Genomic DNA, 8,661 nt, shown 5'->3' on the forward strand with positions numbered 1-8,661 from the left:
CCGCGCCGGTCCCCCCGCCGGCCCTCGCGGGGAGTAGCGGGCTCGGAACCGCTGTGGGGCCGCCCTCGCCCGGCCCGCGGGTCTCGGCCGAGCAGGGCCCCTCGCACGGCTCCCGGCAGGCCGGCGTCCCCAGGGCCTGGTTACTCCTCCTCTTCCTCCGCCTCTCCCGCGGCTTCTGCGCGGAGAGGCGTCGCCCCGGATCCGGGGATTCATAAGAAAGAGCTTTGTGCGAAGGCGGAATTTATCCTCATGGGAATACGAGGGAGAGGAGGATCTGCCGTGGGGGTGATAGACTGGTGGAAGGGATTCGTGCCTCAAAGTACATTCATCGGAAACATTTGGGATGGTTGTAAGGCTGGACGAGTTAAACCAAAAATGGATATTTTTCACTAAGTCGTTCTCACTCGGCAGGCTCTTACAGGATACTGCAGTGTTAAGATTGAAGTCTTCAGGCGTATATGTATTACTCCTCAAAAGCTGCATGTTCCTAGAAGGGCTTTTGGCCCCTCTGCCCCAAAATTGTTTTAGTAGGTAGAACTCTTGACTCCTTGTTTCTCGAACAGCTGACCAGGTCTGCAAGTAGGGAGCATCGTGCATGGGTCATGGGAAGTCCCAAAATAAGCATAGTAAATCTTACTGAGGGAAACACCAGCACAGCTTGTATTAGAACAACCCAGTTTATAGTGGATTAGAAGCCAAACATTTGAAGTGTTAGATAAAAAAAGAAAATTTTAAAACTTTGTTGAAATTTTTCTCTAGAGACTCTTCCCTTCATTTGGGAAATTTCTATTTAGTGCCTGCCTTTGAGGCATTTAACTGGAAAAGTTTGAGAGGCACAGGGGTTTAACATTTTTGGTTATGGACCACACCTAAAATGACTGGCTTCTGAGGCCAGAGCTGTTTGCTGTATTTTTAAAATTTAATTCTGTTTATTTATTCATGTTAATTTGACCATAGAGTCACTCAGAGAGAGCAGGGGTAAAGTGAGAAAGCAAGCCACCAGGTCCAGAACTAGAACCTTGGTCAGCCATGTAGCAGTGTCTTGTGCCTTAACCACCACAGCACGTGCTGGTTCTGCTGTATTTTTCTTTTTTCTTTTTCTTTTTTTTTTTTAAGAGAGATTTTTGCTATAGACCTTGTGTGCTTGCCAGAGACAGAAAGGAAGAAATCATCCCCTAGGGGGCATGGCCATGCTGTAATCCCTTCTCTATTCTCCTCCCAGGATCTTGGGCATGCACAAGTGCCTGGCATGAGTTTTAAGCCACTGGATCCAGGACTTGAACTGTAGTCAACTGGGTGGGGAGTCCAACGACGTAACCATTATGCCATCAGTTCATCCCCTCCATGATGTATGTTGTAACATGTATTATTGCTATGAATTGAAAGTGTTTTCTAAGATATGCAAGTCAGATCTAAGATGCATTTGATACCCAACATGGTACCTATTGGAGAAAGACCAGACTGAAAACTCAGCCTTTGACACAATCTAGAAGCCATCAGATAGAGAGGTTAAATTTTTAAAATTATTTAACTTTATTTATTTATTATTATTTTTAATTTGACCAGAGAGAGAGAAAGTAAGAAAGAAAGTGAGCCACTGGGTCCAGGACTCAAGCCATGGTCTGCCATGTGGGAGTCCAGGGCCTTTAGGTACCGTAGCACCTGCCAGCCCGGAGGTTAAATTCTTTTTTTTTTTTTTAATTGTGTTAAAATTTTATTCTTAGAGTGCACATAAAAATCAGATTTCTTCATCTTTGAGGACAAGGAGAAGACCCGGCAACACTTAGACCTGCAGCACATGGCACCCAGTTGCTGCTCCCCCCGCTAGCCACAGCCCTCGCCACTTTTTCTTGCATCACACTTCCCTCGTTGGCTCAGTTCCAGCACTAGTCTGTATCAGCAGGTATCTGAGCTCGTGGCCCCAGTTATTTTCTAGTAATGTTTCTTTTCAGTTATCTTGCACTGTCATGGATGTAAGTCAGCTATGACTTCATGACTTTTTCAGATGAAAGGTAGCATTTTCAAATTAATTATCAAGACACTTTGGAAAGATAGTTGTATACATTCAAGAAAAATGGGGACCAGCAGATGGTGTAGAGGTTACGTTGCTGGATTCCCACATGGCTGGCTGTGGTTCAAGTCCAGGACCCAGTGGCTTGAAAATCACTCTGAGCGCATGTGTTCACGTGCACAAGATCCCAGGAGGGGAATGAAAGGGAAGGGATTGCTGCATGGCCATTCCCCCCGAGGGGGCGATTTCTCACTTTCCTTTTGTCTCTGTCTCTCTCTATAGCAAGCGCACACACCATAAGGCAAAAACCTCTAAAAAGAAAATAAATTAAAAAATAAATTTAAGAAAAATGTAGGAACCCTTAGAAATCACTGCCACATAATGATGTTCAGTTAACAATGAACCACGGGAATGGTGTGACCCACGTAATAGGTTATACAGTATGGGATAGCCTGGGCATGTGGCAGACTGTGCCACCTGTTTGTGGAAGTGCACTCTGATGTTTGAACAAAGATGGAGTTGCCTAATGATGTATTTCCCAGAACATATCTTGGCCCTTAAGGATACAGGGGAGGACGTCCTTACTGTGGTTCCAAGTCCACTACTCCCAGTGTGGGCCAGACGGGGCACATGGAGGTCGGTACTAACAATGACTGATAAAAGGTACATGCATGTTGTTCTGATGAATATGAAGCAGAAAGAAGTGCTTTTACAGGTGCTTTACTAATGTTTACTTATCTTGCTTTGTACATTAAGTCAAAATATCCACTGGGCCTCCCCACAGTGGCAGAGGCAGTAGAGTGCCTGTGTGTGATGCCAGACGTGGGAGGCCTGGGTTTAATCCCGGAGTGACCTGAACTCAGCAAGCATGGCCCTGCAAACCTGTGATCCTGGTCGGATGGGGGAAGGATCACAGCATGGCAAAGACCTTGTCAAGGGTACTTGTCTCACTTGGCCATTCTTTTAATAGTATTGTGATGTGTTTAACATTCCCAAATTTTAACTTTTGGAGATTTAATACAACTTTAGCTGTGTTAAATTCTTTATAGTGGTGTGTTTTAAGAGTTCTAGATAGGTCAGGTCAATCCAAAGAAGAATTAACTATATTTTATTTTGTTAATCTGGGTTTACAACACTTGATTATTCAGGGATGGATTAACTGATGACTAGGCTTTGACCTCACTCTCCAACTGCCTTCTAAACCACTGGTAATAGAGCTTAAGCTTTGGGAGCAGTTAGCGAAAGATAAGTATTGTATATGTCTGGGTGTATCTCAAGTTGCTGTCTAAAATTAAATGTGAAAATGTAAGGCTAAATATAATTTTTTCATAATTGCTAGCACTGCTGCTGAACACTGTGGTATACATAATAGAGTTAAGTAAGTGCTTATTTATTTAAATAACTTTCCAAGTATGTTTAACCTAGTCAATTTTCTTTTCTAATTTTTTAGTAATAGATACAAAGATATAATTCACAAATCGTGAACTCACTATTTTAAAGTATCCAATGTGGGGCCAGCAGGAAGGCACTGGACTCTCACATGGCCAACTGGAGTTCAAGTCCTGCACCTGACTATTTGAAACTCATGCTGGGTACGAGTAGGTATCCAATCCTGAGAGGAGAAGGGATTACAGTGTGGCTATCCCCCCTGGGGGGAATGATTTCTCACTTTTTCTCTTTGTCTTTCTGGTTAGTGCATGCACCATATAGCAATAATCTCTCTCTAAAACAATAAATTAATAAATGACCTATCCAATGCAGCGATTTGATATGTATATTCACAGAGTTACACAACCATCACTACTATCTAATTTGAGATCATTTTCATCACCTTCCCTGAATTTTTTTTACCAGATAGCAGTCAGTCCCTAGTCTTGCCACCCCTAGCCTATGGCAAACACTAACAAACTTTTAAGTTCTATGAATTTATCTGTTCAGGAAATTCTACTAAATGGAATCATACAGTATGTGGCCTTTTGTGACTGGCTTCTTTTGTCACAATATTCTTGAGATTTGTTCATGGTGTAGCAAGTATATGTACCTCTTTTTTATTGCCAAATAGTTATCCATTGAATGGATATACCACCTTTAATTTTTTTATTTTTTAAATAATTATTTAATTTAATTAATTTATTTAAATTTCCTATAGGGCACAAGTGCTCACCAGAGAGGGACAGAGAGAGAGAAAGAAAGCTGCCAGGTCTGCGACTTGATTTGCAGTTGGCCATCTGGGAGTCCGGAGTCACCCACCACACCACCTGCTGGCCCCTATGTACTACATTTTTTAAATCCATTTATCGGTTGATGGACATGTGGGTTGTTTTCCACATTTTGACTATTATAAGTAACGTTGATGAGAACATTTGTGTACAAGTTTCTGTATGGACATAAGTTTTTATTTCTTTTGGATATGTAGTGTAATTCCTAGGTCATACGATACCCGTATTTCTCTTTTAGAATCATTTCACATTCCTACCAGCAGTGTGTGAGGGTTTCAGTTTTTGTAACCCCTTACTAACACGTAATACTATTGTCATTTTGACTATGGCCGTTCTGGTAGCCGTGCAGTGCTATCTTATTAAGGTTTTGACTTTCATTTCCCTCATGACTAAGTATGTTAAACATCTTTCTGTGATGATTGACCTTTTGGTTTCTTTGGCAAAATGTCTGCTGTAATTCTTTGTTTTTTTTCTTTTATAAAAAATTATTTATTTAATTTTATGTATTCATTCAGTCATTTTTATTTGATCAGAGAAAGATAGGCACACAGAATGAAGGAAAATGAGAAAGCAAGCCACCAGGTCCAAGACATGAACCATGGTCAGCCATGTGGGAGTGTCCAGTGCCTTAACCACCATGCCTGCCTGGTTTTTTAGTTGGGTTGTTTTTCATTTTGGTATTGAATTGTACATATTCTTTATATAGTTTAGATACAAATCCCTTATAAGTATGATTGAAAATATTTTCTATTGCATGGGTTGTCTTTTCACTTCCTTCAAAGTGTCCTTTGAAACACAAGTTTTACATTTTGATAAAGTCCAATTTATTTTTTCTTTTGTCACTTATGCCTTTGATGTCTTTGTTCCAATAGTATTCTCTGACACCAGCTAGGTGTCCTCCAACTCAGTTCGGTTCTGACAGTATCCTGAGTTAGTGTCAGATCCCATATATATGAGAGGGCAGTATCCCCATTAAGACTGCCCTTGATTCAGAAACCAGCTACAAGTGGGGTCCTCAGGCTACCCTCACTTTCCACTGCCAGCTACAAATTCAGGACGTCCCACAGTCCCCCACAATTGATAAGACTAGAATGAGTCATCTAATTCCCTGAAAGCACTGTACTGTCATTACAGAGGATACAACTCAGGAACAGCCAAATGGAAGGGACATTTGGGCAAGGTCTGTGGGCAGAGCAAAGGTGTAGCTGTGCTCATTATCCTCCTGGCACAGTGATTTATTCATCAGACAAACGACGCAGCTCTACTGAGCATCAGTTCATAGGGTTTCTTCTGGGGTTTTTATATACCAGTGCGATTGATTAAATTATTGCCCACATGATTACATTCGATCTCAAGCCTTCCTCCCTTTCCAGGAAGTTGGTCTAATATAAAATTCAAATCCTCGGGGACCAACAGGTGGCACTGTGCTTAAGGCACTGGACACTCCCACATGGCCCACCATAGTTTGAGTCCTGGACCTGGTAGCTTGCTTTCTCACTTTCCCTCTTTCTCTCTCTGTGCCTCTCCCTGGTCAAATTAAAATAAAGGAAATGAATAAATAAAATTAAATAATTTTTAAAATTTTCAAATCCTCAAATCACATGATTGGTTTTTTTGGTGACTAGCCCTCATCCTAGAGGCCTGCAGTGAGTCATCACATTAGCCTAAGACACTCCTATCACCTGGGAAATTCCAGGGGTTTTTGAAACTCTCTAAGAGGAACCATGTATGACTAAATAATAGTATACCACGATGTCATATCAATGAGACAGTTTTAAAGAGAGTAGCTTGGAACATGCCACTATTCTGTTTCCTGTCACCTTAAAAATTTGACAACAGGGGCAGCAGGTGGCATGGCAGTTAAGGAACTGGGTCCCACATGGCCCACTACACAGATCAAGTCTTAGGCCCAGTAGCTTGAAAAAACATGCTGGCCGCTTGTGTGTGTGTGCTCATAATTCCAAGAGGAGAATGGAAGAGAAGGGATTGCAGTGTAGCCACCCCCAATGTGATTTCTGGAGGTTTGGGGCACACATGCATACATGCCTGGGATGATTTTCAAACCGCCAGGTCCAGGACTCCAGACATACAGCTGGTTAAGGTGCTGTGGGATCCAGCACCTTAACCTCCACACCCCTGAGGGCCCCAGGGAACTTCCTCACTTGCCTTATCATTCAGTCTCCATCAAAGCTGTCCTCACCCACTCCCCTGAGCCTTACAGGGTGAGAGAGTATCCCACTGTTAGGAGCCCAGTCTCAGCCTGGAAGCGCCCACGCTTGCTGTCCTGCTTCTGGTGGGAACTTTACTCTCACTTAGCTCTTTTCTCTGCTGTGTCTTCTGTTCTCCTAATGGAATCTCAGCCTCAACCTCCCACTGAGAAAGGTAAGACGGTTTTCCTCTAGGTCCCACCCTCCTCCTGCCTTCCATCCTGGTGTATGTTAATAACTCTGCTTCTGGAAAAGAGCAGGTGGCCTGTGATGTGTCTTCCTCACTGCATACCCTACCACACCGTGTCGAGCTGCTGCTTGCACCTGTCTGCTACCACTGCTCTCCTGCTTGCTCCTGTGTGCCCAGCCAGTGGCCACTTTGCAGACTCCATTTACGTGATCTCTGAGCATTTGCTCCTTGGGATCCCTTCCTTGTGCTCCATGGTACCCCTGTCCCCTGGTTTTCTTCACTCTGTGTGCCCCTCCTTTTCTCTTTCCTTAAAGAGCCCTTCTCTCTAGCTCCTAGTCATAAATATTCACCAGGATGCCATCCTGTCTAAACATGCTCACATGTGTATCATCTCCGAAGCAAAACTCGTACCCCGTGTTCCTCTTTGGGCTACTGCCTTATCTGTCAGCATGTCTCTGCAGCTATGCCAGTGCACTCAGACGTTTTTTGTTTTTTTTCTAGAAAGAGCAGGATTTCAAAAGCTCTTTTTGTGATGATTTTTCCAAACTTACCAGTTTTGTACTTTGCTTTCTCTATATAAGACTTCCTTCTGGATTATCAAGCTGGCACTGTTTGACCTGCTCTTACTCAGTACTCTCTCACAGCACCTACAGTTTGCCTCGTATTTCTGCTCCCCAAATGAATGTGATTTTCATAAGAGCAGGAATACAAAACTTTTTGGTCTTTTTAGTAGATCAGAAATGTCCTTTGTGTCTCTCATGGTGTGTATTCAGTCGATGCTTGTTGAGGGTTTTAGTTGACTGTGCTGTAGGGTGTCTGTCCCGGGCAGAGACCCCAGCACTGTAGTCGACAAGGGTAGGCTGGAGGCTTTACAAGCAGCTACACCACAGTAAGAGCCACTGTGGACTGATGCCCGGTGATGGTTGTGGTTGCCCTGGAGGAGGGCAAAGATGGGTGTTGTTGCCAGGTCTCCGGTTCTAGCAGACAAGGGAAGGAGGATTGAGAGATTACAGGTGACGTAAACCATAAGTAAGCATGCTTGGTAGGTTGGTACAAGGACCTGAACAGTAAGGGTACATTTATGACACTGGAAGAAATTGAAAGTAGGGTAGTTCAGGTAGCTCAAAGATATCAGAGACTCGGGGTCTCTCCATTTTCTTTGCTCTGCCTCTTCTCTATTGCCTGGATTTTTAAATCACCTCCCTCGTTGAGCCTCAAGATGGTTGCTATCACTCCAGGAGTCACTTGCATGTGAAAAGGTCTCTAGGCTGAAGAGGGAGCATTCCTTTTCTTTTATTGTTATTATTTGTTTGTTTATTTGCCATAGCATGCATGTGCTCACCAGAGAGAGACAGAGGGAAAGTGAGAAATCACCCCTCCCCACCACTGGCGGGTGGGGGAGATGGCTATGCCCAGTCCCTTCTCCTGTTGGGATTTTTGGGGGTGCATGCACGTACACCTGGCGTGATTTTCAAGCTGCTGGATCTGAGGCTCTAATTATGGTTAGCCATGTGGGTATCCAGTGCCTTAACCACCACACCATCTGCTGGCCTCGGGATTATTCCTTCAGGAGCCTGAGTCCCCTTGTAAAAATGAAGAAAGCTTTAAAAGTATTCTCAGCACATGTGTGCTTCACACTGGACAGAGCTGTGTCACGTGCCTGGTGCCTGTAGCGACTGTGGTGACGGCCTGGGTCTGGCAACAGCGTCATCACCTGGAAGTTCGTGATGAGTCCACGAGCTTTGGCCTCACCCAGACCTGCTGAATTATGAAAAGTCGCAGTTGGAGGGAGGAAAGGGGGCACTAGTCTGTTTCTTGGGTAGTACTTCAAGTCATTTTGATGCACATGGTTTGAGAACCTCCAGCTTTGACTAGTAGAGATTCGTTTCTTGGAGGGGCCAGACAACAGCAGCAGTAAATGCCATACTCTGTGAGCTGATCCCACATGGGAAGGTTCCCAGTTGAAGTTCAGAGGCCTTCCTGAGTATCTGGGGCCAGCTGAAGGCCTGCGATAGATCACCGCATGGAAACCCA

This window comes from Tupaia chinensis, unplaced genomic scaffold, assembly GCF_000334495.1.
Source record: "Tupaia chinensis unplaced genomic scaffold, TupChi_1.0 Scaffold000161_4, whole genome shotgun sequence".
In the NCBI taxonomy this organism is placed as follows: Eukaryota; Metazoa; Chordata; class Mammalia; order Scandentia; family Tupaiidae; genus Tupaia; species Tupaia belangeri.